At 37.5% G+C, this 23,781-nt stretch overlaps 1 non-coding gene across 1 annotated transcript; it reads right to left on the reverse strand.

Annotated features, from left to right (window-relative positions):
• Positions 1-12,597: 12,597 nt before the first annotated feature.
• On the reverse strand, positions 12,598-12,673 carry TRNAD-GUC (transfer RNA aspartic acid (anticodon GUC)). Its single transcript has one exon. It is a non-coding gene; the product is annotated as a tRNA-Asp (tRNA).
• Positions 12,674-23,781: the final 11,108 nt, after the last annotated feature.

Raw genomic sequence — 23,781 nt, forward strand, 5'->3', positions numbered from 1 at the left:
AGCAACACCAGTACCAAGCTGGTTGAGGAGTATTGTAAGATTCTGCAAAAGTACATAATAAACTCTTCTTTAGAAGGCTCTGGGTCATTTCTGAAATTTCCCGAGGAAGAAGCATACTTGTGTTCTGTTTGTATAGAACAACAGTGACATCCAGTGCTAACACAGTTGATGTGAAGAACCCAAAATAGTAACATCACATCACTTCTTGGTAAATGGACAAATATCATGACAAGGAAAATGTGGTTAAGACGAGTGTCTTCACTAACAGTTGCTTACGATAAGGGCAAATGGTATTCAGGGTTATAGCCTTCATACAGCACATCTTAGCAGAAAGCATTGTGCAGGCTTATATTTCATTTCCAGCCTCACTTCTGAGGGCACTCGGGACCTCAGCACCCTGTCAGTGTATCTCTTGGGATGCTCTCTTCGGTTTTGTCTCTGAGAGAGTGGCAGGGCACTTGAACTCTAGGAATGCTCTATGTTTATCCTTCAGTACTCACTAAGTTTATCTATAAAATGGAGATGGTGGCACCACTCCACTGTTCAACCATCAATGCCTGAGGCTCGGCATTAATTGATCTGTAGTTTTCTTTTCTCCAGGTGTAATATAAATCCTTAGAGATACCACCAAAGATAAAGAAATGCCAATCAGCTTGGAACTTTATTGGGATTATTGCAGATTTTATTGCAGGCTATCTTCCCTCTCAGGAAATACTCATTCCTTGGTGTTCTTTTTATATATTATAACCAAAATCAATGAGAAAGCCATGTACCAGTCTTCATGTTTCCACACCCTGTGTGGGTGATAACTGTGTTGCTGCGATTTGGAAGAAGAGTTGTTTTCTGATGGTAAAACACAAATCTTTGTCTGTTTGCTTTGTGTTAACAACAACTATTCACTCAAATAACTATGCCTAATCAATATAGAATATATTGAATACCTAGTATAAGCAGGCACGGTGGTAGCTCCTGCTCATACAGTTTTTTCATACATTATATTACGTTATCCACATAAAGCAGGTTTTGCCTACACTTTACAGATAAGGAAAATGAAATGTCAAGGAGCTAAATAGTTTTCTCAAGCTTATAAAACTGGTAAGTGGAAATTTCAGGATTTGAACTCAGACATGCTGACGCCACTGTGCCCTTTGTGCAAATGGAATACAGGGTTTTGACCCACATGGGTAGCATTTAAAGGACCCATAAAGGCCATATAGCTGGACATCTCTCTTGGTAAGAGCCTGTGATACGTAATTTTACATGTCAATTTCTCTGGGCCATGAGATCTCCAGAATCTAGTTAAACATTATTTCCACATGTGTTTGTGAAGGTGTTCCGAGAGAAGATTAGTATTTGATTTAGTAGACCCAAGTAAAGAATAGTGTCCTCCTCAGTGTATGTAGATGAGCCTCATCCAATCAACAGAAGGCCTGAGTAAAACAAAAAAAGAAAAGGAAGGTTGAGTTCACTTTTTCCCTAACTGCTGGGACTGTATCATCAATTACCTCCTGTGCTCTGTACTACTGCCTCTCCTACCTTTGGACTTGGGCTGGAAATACACCACTGACTCCCCTGAATCTGTAGCTTGCAGGTTGATGGCAGATCACAGGACTTCTCAGTCTCCATAATTATGTAAGCCAATTCTTTATAATAAAGCTAATTATCTACTTATTTATCTGTTCTATTGGTCCTGTTTCTCTGGACAACAATGATTACTACAGAGTCTTAGTTCTAATTTTGTTTTTTTATATTTAATACTTTTACACATGCGTGACACATGAACTACATGTAAACCCAAAACTAAATTTTACACCCCTGTACAGTAAAGATTGTTTTTCTTTCTTTGCCATATACTTAGGCATAGTTTTAGATAGTTTCTCCTCCTATATTTGTTTACAATGGAAAGATGAACCAAAAATATCCCTACCCTCAAATTTTAATTCCTCTCATTTTCTTTCAAATGTTTAAAGAAAGCTGGGAGTGGTAAAGACAGTCTTTTCAATAAGTAGTGTTTGCAAACCTGGACAAATATGCGCAAAAAAAAAAAAAAAGGAAAAAAGAAATTGGAGAAATTGGATAAAAACAAACTCAAAGTGGATTAAAGACTTAAATGTTAGACATGAAACAATGAAACTGTTTCCTGGAAGGAAACATAAGCAGACAATTCTTTGTCATTGCTCTTAGCAATATCGTTTTGGATATATCTGTTTGAGCATGAAAAACAACAACAACAAAAAAAATGGAACTACAGCAAACTAAAAAGGTTTTTGCACAGAGAAGGAAACCATCAATAAAATAAAAATATAACCTATTGAACAGGAGAAGATATTCACAAATGATATATCTGATAAGGAGTTTATATCCAAAATATATAAGAAACCCGCACAACTTAACACACACACACACACACACACACACAAAATCCAACAAATAATTTATTTAAAAATGTGCAGAGGACCTGAATAGATATTTCTCCAAAGCAAACATACTCATGGCCAAGACATCTGAAAAGATTCTCAGCATCACTAATCATCATCAGGGAAATGCTAATTAAAACTACATTGAAATACCACCTCACACCTGTCAAAATAGCTATTATCAATAAATCAACAAATATGTGTTGGCAAGGATGTAGAAAACAGGGAACCATTGTGTATTGTTGGTGGGGTTGTAAATTAGTGCAGCAGCTATGGAAAATAGCACTGAGATGAAAAATATTAAGAAAGAGCTTCCATTACAATTCAGCAATTCCACTTCTGGGTATTTATCCAAAGAAAACAAAAGCATTAATTTGAAAAGGTACACACACCCCTATGTTCATTGAAGTATTACTAGTAATAGTCAAGATATGGCAGCAACATAGGTGTCCATCAACAGACAATTGGCTAAAATAGGAATGGTACATATATACAATGGAATATTATTCAGTCATAAAAAAGAATGAAATCTTGCCATCTGTTATAACATGGATGGACCTAGAATAGGGGTCAGGAAACTTTTTGGCTGAGAGAGCCATGAACGCCACATATTTTAAAATGGAATTCCGTGAGAGCCATACAACGACCCGTGTATGTTATGCATTATCCAATAAAAATGTGGTGTTGTCCCAGAGGACAGCTGTGATTGGCCCCAGCCACCTGCAACCATGAACATAAGCAGTAGGAAATGAATGGATTGTAATACATGAGAATGTTTTATATTTTTAATGTTATTATTATTTTTTATTAAAGATTTGTCTGTGAGCCAGATGCAGCCATCAAAAGAGCCACATCTGGCTCATGAGCCATAGGTTCCCGAGCCCTGACCTAGAAGGTATTGTGCTAAGTAAAACAAGTCAGAGAGAGAAAAACAAATACCATGTGATCTCACTTTTATGTGGAATCTAAAAAGTAAACAGAATAAATGAATAAATAAAACAGATCCATAGATACTGAGAACAAACTGATAGTTGTCAAAGGGGAGGGTGTGGGGGAATGGGAATAAATAAAAAGGACAGACCCTGTCTACTTCAGAAAAAAAAAAAAGGAGAGTGGTGGAATTATGTTTTCTAAAAAAGCAGTCATGTGGTAACTCCTATTTGGATTCTATACAATCTGGAGTTCTGTGGAAGGTAGGGGCCAAGTCTTTCAGATCTTTGATCATCTAGAATTCCTAGTACAATGGTTTAGACATAGTAAATGCCCAATAAAATTTAAATTTGAAAACATATTGTGTTTTTTTCTGAATAGTTTAGTTAGTAGAAAAGTGCTTTTACTTCCCAGAGGTAAAAAGAAGAATATAGTTCGCAATACCAATTCACATTTCTCAGATGAATAAGCCTTATGCCCTGAAAAATCCACCAGTCTGTATCTGCTGAGGAAGAGAAACTCAAACAAGAGAAATGTACTTTTCAGTCCAAAGGATGGATTGTGGAAGAATTCAAAGCACTCAGTGGAGAAAGAGGAACCTTTGATGAGATATGATACAGAATTAAATATGCTCATAAACACACAGTTTCGATTTAGCACAAAATGAGTGGATGGAATGGAATCTTTTTCTTTCTGTGTGGTCTTTTGGGAGGCAAAATATAAGAGATAAAATTTTGGACTAGAAAATCTTTATTTCTGCTACAGTACATATGTGATGAGGGCTATCTACTTAGCAATTGTGTTTGTAGATCTTAGTACCAAGACTGGCTTGCAATGCTTAATAAAGTTTTTATAGAAGTGTGTAAGTAAATGAATAAATGAATGATACATGTTGAGTAGGGACTTCAATCTGGAAACTCTGGAAGGGTCAGGGTGAAGTCCAGAAAAGAAAACATCAAGTAAACTGTTCCTAAGCACTTTAGTTTGTTTAATATTCTAGATACCAACCACAGATGGCTATTTAAATTTCATTAATTAAAACTAAATAAAATTAGGAATTCAGTTTTTTAGTCTTACTAACCATATTTTAAATGTGCAATATCAGATGTATCTAGTGGCTACTATAAGGTACAGTGCAAATATAGGACAGTTCCATCTGCCCCTGGCCAGTTAGTTCAGTTGTCTAGAGTGTTGCCCGGATCAGCCAAGGTTGTGGGGTCACTGGTCCAGGGCATGTATAAGAATTAACTAAAAGATGCATAAATAAATGGAATAAAAAATTGATATTCCTCTCTCTTTCTCTCTCTCCCTCCCTCTTTCTCTAGAATCAATAATAATAATAATAATAATAATAATAATAAAAACATGCCAATCATTACTGAAAGTTCTATTGGGCAATGTTCCTCTAAGATACAAGGTTTAAGGAAGAAAAGCAAAACATACCTTTAATGTTTTTTTTAAATTTTGGTATGCATCCCAGCTCACAAATAAAAAAAGTATTTAGAGCCTCAGGGCTTTAAGAGAGTTCTGGAATAAATAGTATCTAATTGCTGGGGAGCATCATGTGATGTGTTTCCCATAGCAAAACCAAATCAAAAGTATAATGAGCAGCTGTGGGTATGAAAGGATACTCAGCAAATCCCCTGTCCTGTCCAGTCTGGTTGTTGGCATTAGGTTCTGAGGATACTGAGTTTGTCCTTTTGGGACTCCCTAGGACTGGAAACAAATTTTACATTAAAAATTTTTTTCAGGCCCTGGCTGGTTGGCTCAGTGGTAGAGCGTCGGCCTGGCGTGCAGAGGTCCCTGGTTCGATTCCCGGCCAGGGCACACAGGAGAAGCGCCCATCTGCTTCTCCACCCCTCCCCCTCTCCTTCCTCTCTGTCTCTCTCTTCCCCTCCCGCAGCCGAGGCTCCATTGGAGCAAAAGATTGCCCGGGCGCTGGGGATGGCTCCTTGGCCTCTGCCCCAGGCGGCAGAGTGACGCCCCCTGGTGGGCAGAGCGTCGCCCCCTGGTGGGCAGTCGGGCGCATGCGGGAGTCTGGCTGACTGTCTCTCCCCATTTTCAGCTTCAGAAAAATACAAAAAAAAAAAAAAAAATTTTTTTTTTCTCTGATTACAAAAGTTTACTGAAACAAATATTTTTTTAATATTTAAATTTTATTTAGAAAATTAACTTTAACAGGGTAACACTGGTCAATATGAGTACATAGGTATCAGGTAAACATCTCTATAGCATTTAAACTGCTGATTATGTTGTATACCCATCACCCAAAATCAAATAGTTTTCTGTCACTTTATATTTGTCTCTCTTTATACCCTTACCCCCACTACCTCCCTTATTCCCCTCCCCCACATCCCCCTCCCCCACATTCCCTTCCACCTGGTAGCCTGGTAACCATTTCACTTTTATCAATGTCCATGAATCTCAGTTTTATATTGCACCTATGTGTGAAATCATAAAGTTATTAACTTTTTCTGATTTACTTATTCCACTCAGTATAATGTTTCCATGGTCCATCCATGTTGCCTAAATGATAATGTGTCATCATTTCTTACAGCTAAAAAGTATTTCATTGTATGTATGTACCACATGTTTTTTATCCAATCCTCTATTGAAGTACAATTTGATTGTTTCCTTGTCTTGGCCACTGTGAATAATGCTGCAATGAACATGGGGGTGCATGTGTCTCTACATACCAATATTTTTGAATTTTGGGGATAAATACCCAGTAGAGAAATTGCTGGGTCATATGGTAATACTATTCTTTTTTTTTTTTTAAGATTTTTATTTATTCATTTTTAGAGAGACAGAGAGAGAGAAGGGGGAGGAGCAGGAAGCATCAACTTCCATAGGTGCCTTGACCAAGCAAGCCCAGGGTTTTGAACTGGCAACCTCAGCATTCCAGGTCGATGCTTTATCCATTGCGCCACCACAGGCCAGGCAATAGCAATACTATTCTTAATTTTTTGAGGAACTACCATACTTTCTTCCATAATGGTTGTACTAATTTGCATTCCCACCAGCACTGAATGAGGGTTTCTTTTTTTCCACAGCCTCTCCAAAACTTGTCATTACCTATCTTGTTGATAATAGCCAATCTAACAGGTATGAGATGGTATGTCATTATTGTTTGCATTTGCATTTCTCAAATAGCTAGTGAAGATGAGCATCTTTTCATATATCTGTTGGCCATTTGTATGTCTTCTTGGGAGATGTGTCCGCACAGGTCTTCTCCCCACTTTTTATTTGGATTGTTTGCTTATTTGTTGCTGACTTTTGTGAGTTCTTTATATATTTTGAATATTAACCCCTTATCATAGCTGTTGTTTGCAAATATAGTCTCCCATTTATTTGTTGCCTATTTGTTTTGTTTTCAGTATCTTTTGCTGTGCAGAAGCTTTTTAATTTGATATAGTCTCATTCATTTATTTTTGCCATTACTTCCCTTGCCTTTGGGGTCAAATTCATAAATTCTTTTCTATGGCTAAGGTCCATGAACTTAGTATCTATGTTTTTTTCTATGTAATTTATTGTTTCAGATATTATATTTATGTCTTTGATCTATTTGGAACTAATATTTTCTGCAGGGGAACAAATTATAGTCAGGGTTTATTCTTTTGCATGTGACTTTCCAATTTTCCCAGCACCATTTATTGAAGAGGCTTTCTTTTCTTCATTGTGTGTTTTTAGCTCCTTTGTTGAAGATGTTTTGTCCATATATATGTGGTTTTATTTCTGGACTGTTGACTCTGTTCTGTTGGTTTGTATGTCTGTTTTTCTGCCAATACCATGCTGTTTTGATGATTGTGGCTCTATAGTATAATTTGAAGTCAGTGTGATACCTCTGGCTTCATTTCATTTCCTCAGGATTTCATTAGCTATTCTGGGTTTCTTATGATTCCATAGAAATCTGTTAACTTTTTGTTCTATGTCTTTAAAAAATGACATTGTGTTTTGATGGGATTGCATTAAATTTGTATATTGCTTTGGATAACATGGGCATTTTAACTATGTTGATTCTTCCAATCCATGAATATGGAATATTTTTCCATTTCATTGTGTATTTTTAAATTTCTTTCAATGATGTTTTGTAATTTTCAGTATATAGGTTCTTCACATTCTTTGGTAAATTTATTCCTAGTATTTTGTTGTTGTTATAATTGTAAAAGAAATAGTTTTTTTTTAAGGTCATTTTCTGAAGGTTCATTGTTGGTATACAGGAAAGCAATAGACTTGTATATCAATTTTGTATCCTGCGACTTTACTGTATTGGTTTATAGTTTGTAATAGCTTTTTTGGTGGAGTCTATAGGGTTTTCTAGATATAGGATCATGTCATCTGAAAATAGTGATACCTTTTTTCTTCTTTTCCAATATGGATGCCTTTCATTTCTTTCTCTTGCCTGATTGCTCTGACTAAAACTTCCAGAACTACATTGAATAAGAGTGGAGAGAGTGCACAGCCTTGTGTTCTTCCTGATCTTAGAGGAAAAGCCTTCATTTTTTTCACCATTTAGTATGATATTAGTTGATGGTTTGTCATATATGAACTTCATTATGTTGAAGTACTTTTATTCTATACCCATTTTATTGAGAGTTTTAAACATAAAAGGATGTTTTATCTTATTGAATGTCTTTTCTGCGTCTATTGTTAGGATCATATGATTTTATTTTATTTTTTTTATATTTTTCTGAAGCTGGAAATGGGGAGAGACAATCAGACAGACTCCCGCATATGCCCGACCGGGATCCATCCGGCACGCCTACCAGGGGGCAACGCTCTGCCCACCAGGGGCGATGCTCTGCCCCTCCGGGGCGTCCCTCTGTTGCGACCAGAGCCACTCTAGTGCCTGGGGCAGAGGCCAAGGAGCCATCCCTAGCGCCCGGGCCATCTTTGCTCCAATGGAGCCTCACTGCAGAAGGGGAAGAGAGAGACAGAGAGGAAGGAGAGGGGGAGGGGTGGAGAAGCAGATGGGCGCTTCTCCTGTGTGCCCTGGCCAGGAATCGAACCGGGGACTTCTGCACGCCAGGCCAACGCTCTACCACTGAGCCAACTGGCCAGGGCCAGGATCATATGATTTTTGTACTTTGTTTTGTTGATATATTATTTGTAGTATATTATGTTGATCAATTTATGTATGTTGAACCATCCTCATGCTCCTGGAATATATCTCACTTGATCTTGATGTATTATTTTTTTAATATATTGTTATATTCGATTTACTAGTATTTTGTTTAGGATTTTTGCACCTGTATTCCTTAGAGATATTGGACTGTAGTTTTTTTGTGTGTGTTGTTTTTGCCAGATTTTGGTATCAGAGTTATGCTGGCCTCATAAAATGTGTTAAGGAATACTGCATCTTCTTCTATTTTTTGAAAGACTTTTAGAAGGATAGGTACCAAATCTTCTTTGAATGTTTGGTGTAATTCAGTAGTGTAGCCATCTGGTCCTGAACTTTTATTTTGGGGGAGCTTTTTGATAGTTGTTTCTGTCTCCTTCCTGCTTATGAGTTTATTTAGATTTTCCACTTCTTTGTGACTTAGACTAGGAATATTGTATAGTTTTAGGAATGTATTCATTTCCTCTAGGTAGTTAAATTTAGCAGCATATAATCTTTTATAATACTTTACTATGGTCCTTTGTATGCTTCAGTTTATCTTTTAACAAATATTGAAGTAACTTTTTAGCCCAAAATGGAGCTGCTGCATCTCAGGCTGCCACCTCAGCAAATTGAGACTTTAGGTAACTTTCTTTCTTTCTTTCTTTCTTTCTTTCTTTCTTTCTTTCTTTCTTTCTTTCTTTCTTTCTTTTTTTCTTCCTTTCTTTTCTTTTTTTTTTTTTGAGAGAGAGAGAGAGAGAGAGAGAGAGAGAGAGAAAGAGGGGGAGTAGCAAGAAGGATCAGCTCCCATATGTGTCTTGACCAGACAAGTGCAGGCTTTTGAACTGGGGACCTCAGCGTTCCAGGTTGACGCTTTATCCACTGCACCACCACAGGTCAGGCTAGGTAACTTTCTTATTAAGGTTCCACTTGACCAGAAATACAGTGAAGTATGTCCTCAAATGTGTGGTTTTCTGCTATGTTGTTTCCTTTCATTATAACAATGTTGATGAGGGGAAAAAAATCAATTCCATTCTAGGGCCACTGTTTGTGTGGAGTTTTCCCATTTTCCCATGTCTACATGGGTTTTCTCCTGCTACTTCAGTTTCCTCCCACATCCTAAATATGTTTACGAGAAGTGGGTTGGTGGGTCTATACTGTCCCAGTGTGTGTGTGTGTGTGTGTGTGTGTGTGTGTGTGTGTGTGTGTGTGTGTGTGGCACTTGTATGGAAGGGGGTCCTGTCCAAGGTAGGTTCCGGCCTTGCACCTGTCCATACCCTGAGCTGCTGGGAAAGACTCCTGTCTTCTGCAACCCTGAATTGGAATAAGTGGGTTGGAAAATCATGATCTTATTTTCATTCATCTTTTCTAAATGCTATATAGCTCACATTTATTTCAATGTTTAATATTAGAAATGTTTCAGCATTTATTTAGAAGTCTGATGACAATTTTGTGACTAGAAATAAGCTATAGAAACTTAATTCTTGTTTATATAAATTAGCCTATAGTAAAATTACTTTCAGAACACACTGTTTTGCTTAAAGTCACAGTTTCCAAAAACCTATCAATGATGTTAAGTGAGCACATACTGTATATTTAGCCAATCTTCAAACCATCTTTGGGCATTCTCACCCCCAAAATTGACTGTGTGACCCCAGTCCATCAGGCATTTTCTATTTCTCTCTTCTCATTCTTTATCCTATAAAAGCTTCTGGCCTTCTACTTCATTTGCAGCTCTCTGGACTCTTGATGCCAGAGACTGCCCACTTCATAAAGGCTTAAGTTTGTTTGATCTAAACTATTTTTTAATGTTTTTTGGACAGTTTTTGGCAACCAGGATGAGATCTGAAATTGATTGTTAACAGCCTGTTGGATAAGGAGTCATATAGGTGAGACCCTGGCTGAAATCTGAATTCACTGTTTCTGTCATTGTTAACAGGGTTATGGGTGAGTCAGTCTTGGATTTGAGCTTCACTCCCTTGCATGCAGATGTCTGATCCAAATAAATGTTATTTTATATATATTCAGAAAGGTTCTGAGGCCTCTTCCTGGGGTTTGTTAAAATTCCCCAAAAGACTCTAGGATGGTTAAATATTGGTAGTCTGCAGTAGGTGACAACCATTATGGGAATCACAAAGCTTTGGCTTGGGGATTTGGGGAAATAAATTAAAACAAGACATTTGAACTGTTTCACCATCAAAATCTAAATCTTGGTAGGCAGAAGTCAGACTATTAAAAGCCATCAGGGATTCCACTGCTATAAAGAAATCTTATGAAGGGAATAATAGATCTATTGTTAATGGGAATCTCAGAACTAATTTTCTGGAGGTTAACAGGTTGTGTCAATCTAGCCTGCTCCATAACTAACTTATCCTAAAACAAAATACTATAAAACTAAGTAATTCTTACTATTCTCTTTCAGTGGTAGAATTTAGCCGGTTTGCACCAGTTCGGCAGAACCAATACCTAATTTTTTGGTTGAGTTCAGGGAACCAGTTGTTAAAATGGCACTTGTAATCAGGGTTCTCTCTAAGGTGGGCACCTGGGCAGCCGCCCAATATGGAAATCACAAATTTACATTCTTTACTCTTTCTTAATATACATCTGCACAACAGTGCATTCTAAGCACCCATAATAATGTTCATTACATCCCTAGGTGAAAAAAATTGCAAGTAAGGACAGCAGTCAAAAAGCAATATGATATTTTCTTAAATACCAGTTTTACTGTTGTTTTTTTTTTTTTTTTGGTGAGGTATTATTTAATATTTTTATTAATATTTTAAAACTCTTATAATCTAGTTTTGTGTACTTTTGTATTGTTCTTATTTGTCTTAAATGCATGAAATAATAAACTGTATTTCAGTATATCTTTTTTTTTATATTTTTAAAACAGTCATTAGAGCAGAGAACTGGTTGTTACATTATTTGAATCCCAACACTGCTCTCTTTATCTTCTTTTACCTGAGTACTCAGAATCTAATATGAATTGCCTTTCCACTCTGAAAAGCTTACAAGACCATAAACAAAAGCCACCAAGTTAACGCTTTACAACTGCAACAGCTCCAAAGCCAAAAACCTAAAACTCCTGGGCCTTCCCTTTGTATCCTCCTAGAGGTTCATCAACAAAGTACTGGCCCCAAATCAGCGTCCCATTTCCAACTACCTGGGACAGCAGGGAAAAGATTGTCGTCCAAGGTTCTTGTCAAACCCTATCATACCAATTTGAGTACCCCATATCTACTTTGGAAGGAAGGCCCCCATATGGGTCCCTGCCAGGATTGGCAGGATTCTGAGGGATTCTTCAGTAAGCTGATACCAATTACCCCCTTAAACAGCCCAGGGGAGACTAAAATTGAAGTTAATGGAAAACCTTGCAAAATCTGGTAGATGTTAGAGCTATTCCTTCTATCCTTCTTCCTTAGGGGTCTGCAGATGGGATCCTAGGAAAACTGGCAGAAGCTAGCAGAGGGTGAGAATTCTTACCAGAGTGGGCTCTCTTGTATCTCTGTAGTACATGGTCAGGAGAGGAAGGTAAAATTTCATATCGTTCCTTCCTTTTTAAATCCAGACTCTTGTAAATTTGATTTTGAGATACCCATTTGTTGTCAATCCTTTCTTCCCCAAGACAGCTGTTTACTTCTTGTTTGCTCTGTTCTGTGTCCTGAGAACTCGGTTAGGCTTTCTGCCTGTCTGGGGCGTGCAGGTTGTCTGTTCTTGTGTATGCAGGCAGATTACCTGTCAGGTTAGGGGCCCAAAATATGGCCAAACAGAAATGTGGGTTGTACTCCATGTGTGGCTAAGGTGCTACTGATTGTTGCCAGCTTTTCAGGTAAATTAAATCTTTTTTCTGGCTGTCTTTGGGAGCGACTCTAAATCTTGGGAGGATAGTATTTTTTGTACCCTTTTGGGGGACACGTCTTTTGTCCAAGGAGTCATTCTACTGTCAGGAATGTTTACAGTTAGTCCTGGCTGAAACTTGGTCGCTCTGTTATGACCAGAGCCACTCTAGCGCCTGGGGCAGAGGCCAAGGAGCCATCCCCAGTGCCCGGGCCATCTTTGCTCCAATGGAGCCTCGGCTGCGGGAGGGGAAGAGAGAGACAGAGAGGAAGGAGAGGGGGAGGGGTGGAGAAGCAGATGGGCACTTCTCCTATGTGCCCTGGCCGGGAATCGTACCCGGGACCTCTGCATGACAGGCCGACGCTCTACCACTGAGCCAACTGGCCAAGGCCCCAATAGGAACTTTTTAAAAGGCCTTCTCCGCTAAACTAAAATGAAACTATATTCCCAGGGGGAAAGAATAAGCATCGCAAATATTCACAGCTCTAAATCTAGAACATTGTAATCTTTAGATTTCTATCTTAATTCAAGATCTTCTCCCTGTTATAAAGAAGCGAACTAAAGACAATATAGTTAGATAGGTGGATCAACCCCTTGATATCATGCAGTTTGCAACCCAATTCTTTGAGGAACTGCAAATAGTTGTCCAACAAACTGAGCCAAATATTGTTACATGAGTTTGTCTGCCATCAAGCTATACTATGTTACTTTGTCTGGGCCTCCTCAATTCCATACCATTTAGAAAAAAAAATGAATATTTCTACTGAACATATGTTAATGTATCTTTCTATGTCTGGATTCTGGAAAATGGAAAGCATAATCTTCTTGGGTGAAGTGGTATATCAGCAATAGAATAACAATTCTTGCGACCAAGAGTTACATGTTGTTTTTTGCTATTTATGAGTGTAAAATTTGTTCTTTTTCCACTTATGAGTGTAAAAATGGAGAAGACAAAAAGTCCAACTGCAGGAGGCCTATCTTTGCTCTTGCAGTGGCGGGGCGGAGGGGAGACTATAGATCTAGTTTATTGTTTTCTTGAGGCTTATTATTTATCCTTTACTGCCAGGAATGCTTGTGAAGCTCTGTCACTCTAATTTTAAAATGCTTTTGAAGAGGGCTCCACACTGTCTGCTCTGAAATGGGACCTTGCTATTCTTATTTGTAAACTGTCAGCATGAAGCAGGAACTAAGCATTAGTAAGATTTGCTTTTACAAAATTATAAAGTGATTGGTAAACCTTAAACATCTATAAATCCAACTGCTTTTATTCCTTATAGTCTATTTTTCTTGTGCCTTAGAAAAAAAAAGCATAATATCCACTGGGTTTTATCGTTCATTTTTTGACTTTTAATTCCTAGATGATTTATTTAAATACTACATTTGCAGAATATGTTTATGAATATAGTTTATAAGAGAATTAAATAGCATTGTAAAAATTTTTCTCTCTTCCCCTCTTAAAAATTCCCATGATATTCAAAATGAGAATCTTTTGAATTTTTTCTCATTTCAGAACACTGGAGAGTCAGAAGATAGACTCAATGTAATATTAAACAAGGACTGGATAAAAGATCTTACTAATTATTTGGTATCTCCATTTCATGTGTGGTCTCCTCAGTATTTACAAATGCAGGATGACTTTTCCAGTCATTTATGCTGCAGTCTCCCCAAAGCACTCATTTGAAGACACTGTGCCTACAGTGTGGGGAGGAAACACTGAGCCATGACTTTCGAAATGAAAATATTGATCAGCTCAAACGTGCTAATTATAGGGCACCACTGAGACTTGGCTCCATCAAGGCTTATCTTGACTCATTTCAAATGCTCACTGGCCAAATGTGTGTTGTTTGTGGGAACCTCACATTTCAGGCTTTGCATTGGCTCTCTGCAATCTTCTAACACCAATTTTCTACCAAATAGTCTTCCACAAAATTCATTCAATTGAAACACTTCTCTTGTACAGTGAGGGAGAAACTGGGAGCACATTTGCCATTCTTTCTATGTTGGAATAACATACCAACAGCCAGCCCCCCGGCAAATTTGATAGAATTCTGGTCTACCATGAGAATCACTATTTTCCAGAATGAAAGATGCTCAATTTCTTGTTGTTCATGAGGCCTTTTCAACTTTTCCATCAGCTTCCATCTAGTTTTCTACCACAATATCATGCAGACATTGGTTTAAATTGTTGATTTCCCAGTGTGAGTTCTTAGCAGGAATTCTGTCTTTTACCTAATGCAATACCTAGTTAATATAGATTTTTAAGAAGTATTTGTTTAGTAAATGAAATAAAAGCAATGTTCTACTTTTTTTTCAATTTATTATTTACTTGCATAAATAAGCACTGAAAATCATACACAATAACAATAAATATATGCAATATTCTCTAAGAAGTTAAAGTACCTAAACTGAGAAAGAAAGGTAGTCTCTCATCAGATTTTCAAAGAGGAAACTGGGAAATAACTTATAAATCTTTGGAGGCTTTTGTTTTAATAGATGCATACAAGAGGCATGATATTTTATAGTCAAGATAAAAGGTGATTAATATATTTTAAGCTTTACAAAATTACCTATATCTATTTTATTTATTATATGTTTTCTGATTTACTTTTATGGACTATTTGTAGGAGACTTGGGATGGAAAGAAATATAAAATAAAATTCAGCTTTTTCTTTAAGAAGCTTAAGATTTAGTGTATGTAGGAACATAAAAATTAAATATAAACTCTAGAAATTCTTTGGAAAATGTTGGAGGTTATAAGATGGATGAATTCTGATAGGATCATGAAGTCTTCACAAGGAAAAGCATAGCATACTAAGAGCTTAGACCCTGTAAAAATTTTTTTTGCTAGCTCTGTCCTTTCTACCTTAGTGTCCTTGGGCAAGTTACAAATGTCTTTGTTCCTAAATTACTTCATCTGTAAAATAGAGATTTGGCAATAATAGCACTTACCTAAGAGAATTGTAGTGAGAATTAGGCAAATTAGTGCATGCAAAGTGCTTAAAATGATGTCTGCCATAGAGTAAATAACATTGGTATCTCTTTCTGAGTAAATAAATTTTCCCTGCAGCAAAGGAAGGGACAGGGCAGACAAAGAAGTTCATAAATTTAAAATGTGGGATGTTTGAAGAGCTGTGGAATTCAAGGAGCGTGGGTTCACATCTCTAGCTTGAGGCTGTGGCTGGAATGGAAAAGCAAGCGGCTCACAGATGAGTCTCAGTCTATGTGTGTACTATTATACCTTATGGTAGCCAAACACAGAGCATTTGTTTTCATTATAGTAAATTAGTAGTCTTTTTATTTTAAACCACAGTAGATTTTAAAAAATATTTACCCTACTCTAGCTTTCAGTGTACTTACTCAGTTGTATTTCTTTTTATTAATTATTTTATATCCTTCCAAACCATATTTATAATCTTTTAAGTAAGGAGTATACAAAGGTAAAAAAAGAGGTGTTGGGGGCAAATTCAAACCAGGGAGGCTGAATGTCTTTTTCTTCTAGTTAGTTCAGACAGACGCCTTTAACCCTTCCAGAATCTTATAGATCCTTTGACCAACACCTGTGTCTCTGAAAATGACCAATAGTCCCTGTGCAGAACTAGTAAACTAACATTCCTCTGTAAAAAACAAATAGCTCATTTCTTTTTTTAAAAAAAACGTATTTTAATTTTTTTATTTAATTGTTTTATTTGCACATATAGTTGGCATACAATATTATATTAGTTTTAGGTGTCTGGCCCAGTAATTAGACATTATAAAACTTACTAAGAGATCACCCCATTAAATCTAGTACCCATCTGACACTGAACATAGTTATTGCAATATTATTGACTACCATATTTTCCTATGTATAAGACGCACCTGTTTTTGAAAAATTTGAGGCCTAAGAACTGGGTGCACCTTATACAGTGGTAGTAGATTTTTTACTTGCGTTTCCACTTTTTTGTGCTTGTTGAGGAGTTGTATGAATTTTATGATGAATAAAACGAGCTCAATAACTTCACATAATAAATTTTTTTTTCATTTTGGGCTTCAAAATTAAGGAGCGTCTTATGCATGAGATCTTCTTATATGTGGAGAAATGGTATATTCACTATGCTGTACTTTACATCTATGTGACTATTCTGTAATGACTAATTTGTATTTCTTTAACCATTCATCTATTGATGAACGGAGGTTGCTTTCATATCTTGGCTATTGTAAATAATGCTGCAATGAACATATGAATGTACAGTGGTCCCTCGTCTATCATGGGGGTTAGGTTCCATAACCCCCACAGATAGGTAAAAATTCATTAAGTAGCAACCTTATATTCATTTTATTATTTATATATATTTTAAGGCTTTATACATCCTCCCCACACTCTTATAAACCTTTCCCACACTGTTATTAGCCTTTCCTACACTTATTTTGCTTATTTTACCACAAAAATAATTAAAATAATACATATATAAAATACCTATATATTGTATAATCCTGCAATATAGCAAAAAATCCACAATGAAAAATTAGATATATACAATTTTAAAATCTGCAATACAGTGAGAGTGAGACAGGGAAAAGTGAACCATGATATGGCAAAGGATGACATTATATGTCTTTTTAATTTAGTGTTTTGGGTTTCTTCAGATAAATCTCCAGAAGTAGAATTGCAGGATCCTTCTTTGCATCTTGTTATATAGCCTTTGTTTTCAAGTTTATTTTGTTTGGTATAAGTATTACTACCCAATCTTTTTTTTCTTTGGTTCCATTTTCATGAAATATTTTTTTTCATCCTTGTACTTTTAGTCTATGTGTGTCTTTTGATATGAAGTGAGTCTCTTGTAAACAGAATATGCCTTTTTATTAAAGCATTTACTCTATTTGCATTTATGGAAACTGTTGATAGATATGTATTTATTGCCTTTTTTTGAGAGAGAGAAAGAGAGAGAGAGAGAGAGGCAGGGATAGAGAGACAGGAACATCAAGCTGCTCCTGCTGTATGTTCCCTGACCAAAGAATCAAACTGGCAACCTCCACACTGATGCTCCAAACAATCGAGCTATTCAGTCAGGGCTTTTCTTTTTTAGAGACAAAGAGAGGAGGGGAGGAAGAGTAAAGTAGAGAGGGGAGGGGTATGGGAAACATTTATTTGTTGTTCCACTCAAGTTGATGAGCCTGCACTCAAGCCAGATGAGCCCTTGCTCAAGTTGGCAACCTTGGGGTTTCAAACCTGAGACCTCAGCGATCCAGCTTGATGATCTATCCACTGCATCACTACCAGTCATATTAGCTTTTTAAATTTTTTTGGTCTGGGAAGCCCATTATATGTCTTTTAAATGTAAATGATAGATTTTTTTGAGAAAAGTAATCTTGGATGTAACTCCTTGCTTTTCATAACTTTGAATATTTTGCCAATTTCTTCTGGCCCTCAAGGTTTCAGTTGAGAAATCAGCTGACGGTCTTATAAGAGTTCCATTGTGGGTAACTGCTTTTCTCTTGCTGCTTTTAGAATTCCACTTTGTCTCTACCTTTGCCATTTGTCTTGATGTGGGCTTCTTTGGATTCATCTCATTTGGGACTTTCTGTGCTTTCTGGACTTGTATGTCTATTTCCTTCACCATGTGAAGGAGGTCTCAGGTTTGAAATCCCAAGGTTGCCAACTTTCCTTCACCATGTGAAGGAAATTTTTCATCATTATTTTCTTACATAGGTTTTTAACTTTTTGCTCTCATTCTTCTCCTTCTGGCACCCCCAATAATGAGAATGTTGGTACGCTTTAAGTAGTTCCAGAGGCTCCTTACACTACCTTAATTTTTTGGATGCTTAATTCTTTTTGCTCTCTGATTAGGTCTCATCTGTTTCTTTATCTTTCAAATCTCTGAATTGATCCTCTGTTTTACCTACTCCACTGTTAACTTCTTGTAATGTATTCTTCATTTTAGTTAATGTATTCTTATTCCTGTTTCTTTTTTATGATTTTTGTTTATGCTTTTTATGTTTCCTATCTTTTGATGCTCTCATTAAGTTTATCAACTCTTCCTTTAAGTTCATTGAGCATTCTTACACAAGTATTTGAACTCTGTATCTGGTAGATTGTTTGTCTTCATTTTGCTTAGTTCTTTTTCTAACATTTTATTCTGTTCTTGCATTTGGGACATGTTTCTTTATTTCCTCATTTTGTCTGCCTCCCCGTGTTTGTTTCTATATATTACATAGAACTGCTACATTATCCAGGCTTGGTAGATTGGTCTTATGTAGTAGGTGTCCTGTAGGGTCCAGTGGCATAGTCTCCCAAATTATCCAAGCTGGGCACTCCAGGTATGCCCTCCCTTGGGTTATGTGAACCCTTCTGTTGTAGTTGATCTTTGATTACTGTTGTCATCTTAATGGGAGGGATTTACCCCCAAAATGATTGCCTACAAGGACTGACTGTGACCACTCTAGAGGATTAGCTATGTAGGGTTAGACCCCACATAGCAGGACTTACTTCAGTGAGGTCCTGCTGCCCACTCAGTCTTTCCTTTGAGTGTTTCACTAGTGGAAGTGGTTGATTTGTGCTCTACTGTAGTCTGAAGCTGTCCACTGAGTGTGCTGGCTCTGGAGCACCCCACAAAATGCAGAGAAAAGTTAGCTTCTGCCTTTGCCCTACCCTGAGCCACCCACATGAGATGCAAAGTGATTTACAAATGGGTGCTACTTGTGCTAGTCTTAGAGGTGCCTGAATAGGCCAAGCTGTAAATCAGACTGCTGCCAATAGTGCCAGGCCTGGGGCCACTTAGCAAAAGGATGGGGCATGCTGAGGCCAGATGCTGCTTGTTAGGGAAAGTTTAAGAAAGCCCAAAGCATAAACTCAGAGAAGCCATTTGTATGGAGAAGCCACTAGAAATGGCTTATGTGGACCTACATTAGGGTTGGACAGAGGCTCGGAGAATCACTAGGGTTGGGAGAACAGTGTTAACCAGGTTGATTGAGACTCAGATATGGTGTTCACCTGCTAGCTCTGTCAGGGGAGAGCTCAGAAAAGGAGCATTGGTCTCTTCCAGCACTTCTGTCTGGGAGAAAGCTGCTGCTCCAGCTCTCATTCTGATGTCAGATGATTCATTTCCTCCCCATATGTCTCTGGTGCCTTTCAAGCTGCTTCCCTATCACTGAAGTTCAGAAAAAGTGAGTCCGAGTAAGTTTGCGTGTGGGCCCTTTAAGAGGGATTGCCTGGGACTCCAGAAACCCTTCATCTCCCTCAGCCTCAATCCCTGCTGATTTTTACAGTCAGAAGTTATGAGGACTTCTCTTCCTGGCACTGGAACCCTGGGCTGGCAGGGGAAGGGGGGAACTGGTGTAAAGCTGGGATCCCTCACTTCTCAGGGGAAATGCTCCATAGCCAAGATATATTTCCTGATTATTTTTGCTACACATAGGTATGGAACCAACCCATTCCTGTCTCTGCCCTTCTTCCCAGTCTTGATGGGCTTCTCCTGTATATATCCTTTATTGTAAGACTTATGTTCAGCTAGATTTTAGCTCGTTCTCAGTGATGGCTACTCTAAAGGTTAGTTGTAATTTTGATATTGTGGGAAGATTTGAGTATCACATTTACCTGTACCACCATCTTGATCAGACAATTAGCCTTTTGTCTTAATAGAACTACAAGAAACTCAAGAACCTCTTTGGAATAGTTGTGATTTCATGTTTCTCATGCCCACCAAAGATGAAGCCTGTTAAATAAAACCTATGATCACCAGCACCATCAGCCTCACTTTTAGCCAATGGCAGGAACAATGACCATACTAGGTGAAAGCACCTTAATATGTTTAATTCTAAATTAGTGTTTCCCCACTCCCAAACACAGATTGTACTCTTTGGTTTGGAGAAAATGACTGAAAATGTGGGAAATTTTTCACAAAGCTAAATAAATATTTTTAATTTATAGGATAATAATTTACTCTGAAATTATGATGCTTTCTTCCTCATTTTTGAAATTTTATTTTTTTTCTTTTTGTTTTTTTAGTAAGAGGACGGGAGATAATGAAGCATACCTCTGCAAGTGCCCTGACCGGGATCCACCCAGCAACCCTGTCTAGGGCTGAATCAACCAAGCTATTTTTAGTGACTGATGCTGATGGTCAAACTGAGCTATCCTCAACACCTGGTGCTGATGCTTGACCAATAAAGCCATTGGCTGTGAGAAAAGAAGAAGGAGAGATGGAATGGAGGTAGGGGTAAAGAAGCAGATGGTCACTTTTCTTGCATGCCCTGATTGGGAATCGAACCTGGGACATCCATATGCTGGGCTGATGCTCTACCCACTTAGCAAACCACACCAGGGCCTGAAATCTTATCTCTTTAATGAATTCATGATGATTAAAACAAAAACAGTAATTAAGCATTACCAGGCAGTAGCATAGTGGATAGAATATTGACCTGGAACGCTGAGGAGCCGGGTTCAAAACTCTGATGTTGCTGGCTTGAGCGCAGGCTCACCAGCTTGAGTGCAAGGTCACCAGCTTAAGCATGGGATAATAGACATAACTCCATTGTCACTGGCTTGAGCCCAAGTGTCTCTGGCTTGAAGCTCAAGGTCACTGGCTTGAAGCTCAAGGTCACTGGCTTGAACTCAAGGTCACTGGAACCCCCAGTTAAGGTACATATGTGAAAACAATCAATAAACAACTAAAGTGCCGCAATGGCAAGTTGATGCTTCTCATCTCTCTCCCTTTCTGTCTGTCTATCCCTATCTGTCTGTCTCTCTCTCTCTCTCCCACAATCAAACAAAAATAGTAATTAAAAATGTTTTTATGTTCCAAGATAACATATGGGTATCATTATGATGCCTTTGTTCTTGAAAAATTTTTACTACTTAATAAACTTCTAGGAACTCATATTTTAGAGAATAACCAACTAGTCCTAAACCAATTATAAAATTTCTTGGAGGAAGACCTAACAAAATATTCTAAAGCAACTAATTATTTTCCTACGTACTTGCTTCTAAAAAATGTCTGATTAAACTGAGCCATTGATAATAATGTTCTTAGAATTTACTGTACACACCTAATACATAAACCAGACTCAACCTGTTTTTCTTTTAAAAAGGATATACATGTTTTTGTTTTTACATCTTTGCTTCAAATATTCACTAAGTTAGAAATACAATTCTCCCATCTTTGCCTACTGAGACCTTCATGTCCGTGAAGCCTAGTTCAAATGCCTTCTTCTTATAAAAAAAAGTCCCTGATTGCTTCCACCTCCTTCTTCCAAAATATTAGAATACTTAGCACAAATCTTCTTCATTCTGACTTCCTTCTTTTTAGAACAAGCATAACACTCTTGGGAAGCAGTGTAGTTATACTGGTTTTCTATGGCTGCCATACAAAGTATCAAAAACTAAGTGAATTAAGACAACAGATGTTAACTGTGTCACAGGTCTTGAGGCTAGAAGTCTGAAATGAAAGTGTCAGCAAGGCCATGATCTCTCTGGGAAGGGACTGTTTAATGCCTGTCGGCTGGCTTCTCAGGCATCGCTCACTTGCAGAGTCATCACAATACTCCATCTTCATTTGGCATTATACCTGTATGTTTTCACATAACCTTCCCTCTGCGGGTCTCCCCAGTCAAAATTTCTCCATTTTATGAACACAGGCCTCATATTGGATTAGGGCCCACTCAAATTGTCTCATTTTACTGATTACCTCTATAAAGACCCTATTTCAAAATAAAGCCACATTCTGGGGTGGTTGGGGTTAGGAATTAAACATATCATTTTTGCCGAGAGACAATTCAATCATAACATTAGTTTAGAATAATTGCTCTGTCAGGTTCTGGGAAACACCGACGGATGGAGTTGAAGAGAGAAATTAGGAAAGGATAATGAAGGCACTTTCTACCAAGCTACGAGTTTAGATGATCTAACTTGAAAAACTGGATCATATTTAGGAAAGGAATAATATGACTATATTTAGGTTTTAGGGAATTTATTTTGTCTTGTATCCTTGCATTACTAGCTTAAAATTCAAACTCCCTTAGGAGTTGAAAATTTAAAGGCTAGGCCGTGGCTACTTAGGGCAGGGGAAAAAAAAGACAGAAACCTTTCAAAGCGAGAGGCAACTATCTTTCAACCAAGGCTGCTCTCAGTGGTGGATTTCCCCAATATAAAAAGATGTTGGATGCTAAGATAAACAACCAAATAAATATTATTTTTTAATGCAAACATTAAAATAAAGTTTCATACTAATTTCTTTTTTTAATATTTAAAAATTTTTATTTAGATGATTAAATTTAACAAGGTGACATTGGTCATATAGAGTATATAGATTTTGGGCAAATATCTCCACATCATTTGGACAGTCGATTATGTTGTATACCCATCACCCAAAGTCAAATCATTCTCCATCACCTTATATTTGTACCTCTTTATGTCCCTCCCCTCCCCCAATTGCACTCCTATTTATGTCCATGAGTCTCAATTTTGTGCCCCACCTATGTATAGAATAATACAGTTCTTAGCTTTTTCTGATTTACTTATTTCACTCAGCATAATGTTATCAAGTTCCATCCATGTTGTCATAAATGATACTATGTCATCATTTCTTATGGCTGAGTACTATTCCATAGTATATGTACCACATCTTCTTTACCCAATCCTCTGTTGAAGGGCACTTTGGTTGTTTCTATCTCTTGGATACTGTGAATAATGCTGCGATGAACATAGGGGTGCATGTGTCTTTATGTACCAATAATTTTTTAGTTTGGGAGGTATATAGCCAGTGGAGAAATTGCTGGGTCATGTGGTAGTTCTATCCTTAATTTTTTGCGGAACCACCATACTGTCTTTTATAGTGGTTGTACTAATTTACATTCCCACCAACATTGAATGAGGGTTCCTTTTTCTCCACAGCCTCTCCAACACTTTTTATTATCTGACTTCTTGATAATAGCTAATCTGACAAGTGCGAGATGGTATCTCATTGTAGTTTTTTTTTTTTTTAATTTTTTTCACAGAGACAGAGAGAGGGATAGATAGGGACAGACAGACAGGAACGGAGAGAGATGAGAAGCATCAATCATCAGTTTTTTGTTGCGACACCTTAGTTGTTCATTGATTGCTTTCTCATATGTGCCTTGACTGTGGGGCTACAGCAGACTGAGTAACCCCTTGCTTGAGCCAGCGACCTTGGGTCCAAGCTGGTGAGCTTTGCTCAAACCAGATGAGCTCGCGCTCAAGCTGGCACCTCGGGGTCTCGAACCTGGGTCCTCTGCATCCCAGTCCAATGCTCTATCCACTGTGCCACCACCTGGTCAGGCTCATTGTAGTTTTGATTTGCATTTCTCTAATAGCTAGTGAAGATGAGCATCTTTTCATATATTGATTGGCCATTTGTATCTCTTCTTGGGAGAAGTGTCTTTTCATGTCCTCTCCATTATTTTATTGGATTGTTTGTATGTTTGTTACTGAGTTTTGTGAGTTCCTTATATACACTGCTCACAAAAATTAGGGAATCAGAGAATGTGCAGATACTTCACTGTTTT

Source organism: Saccopteryx leptura, chromosome 9 (assembly GCF_036850995.1).
Source record: "Saccopteryx leptura isolate mSacLep1 chromosome 9, mSacLep1_pri_phased_curated, whole genome shotgun sequence".
In the NCBI taxonomy this organism is placed as follows: Eukaryota; Metazoa; Chordata; class Mammalia; order Chiroptera; family Emballonuridae; genus Saccopteryx; species Saccopteryx leptura.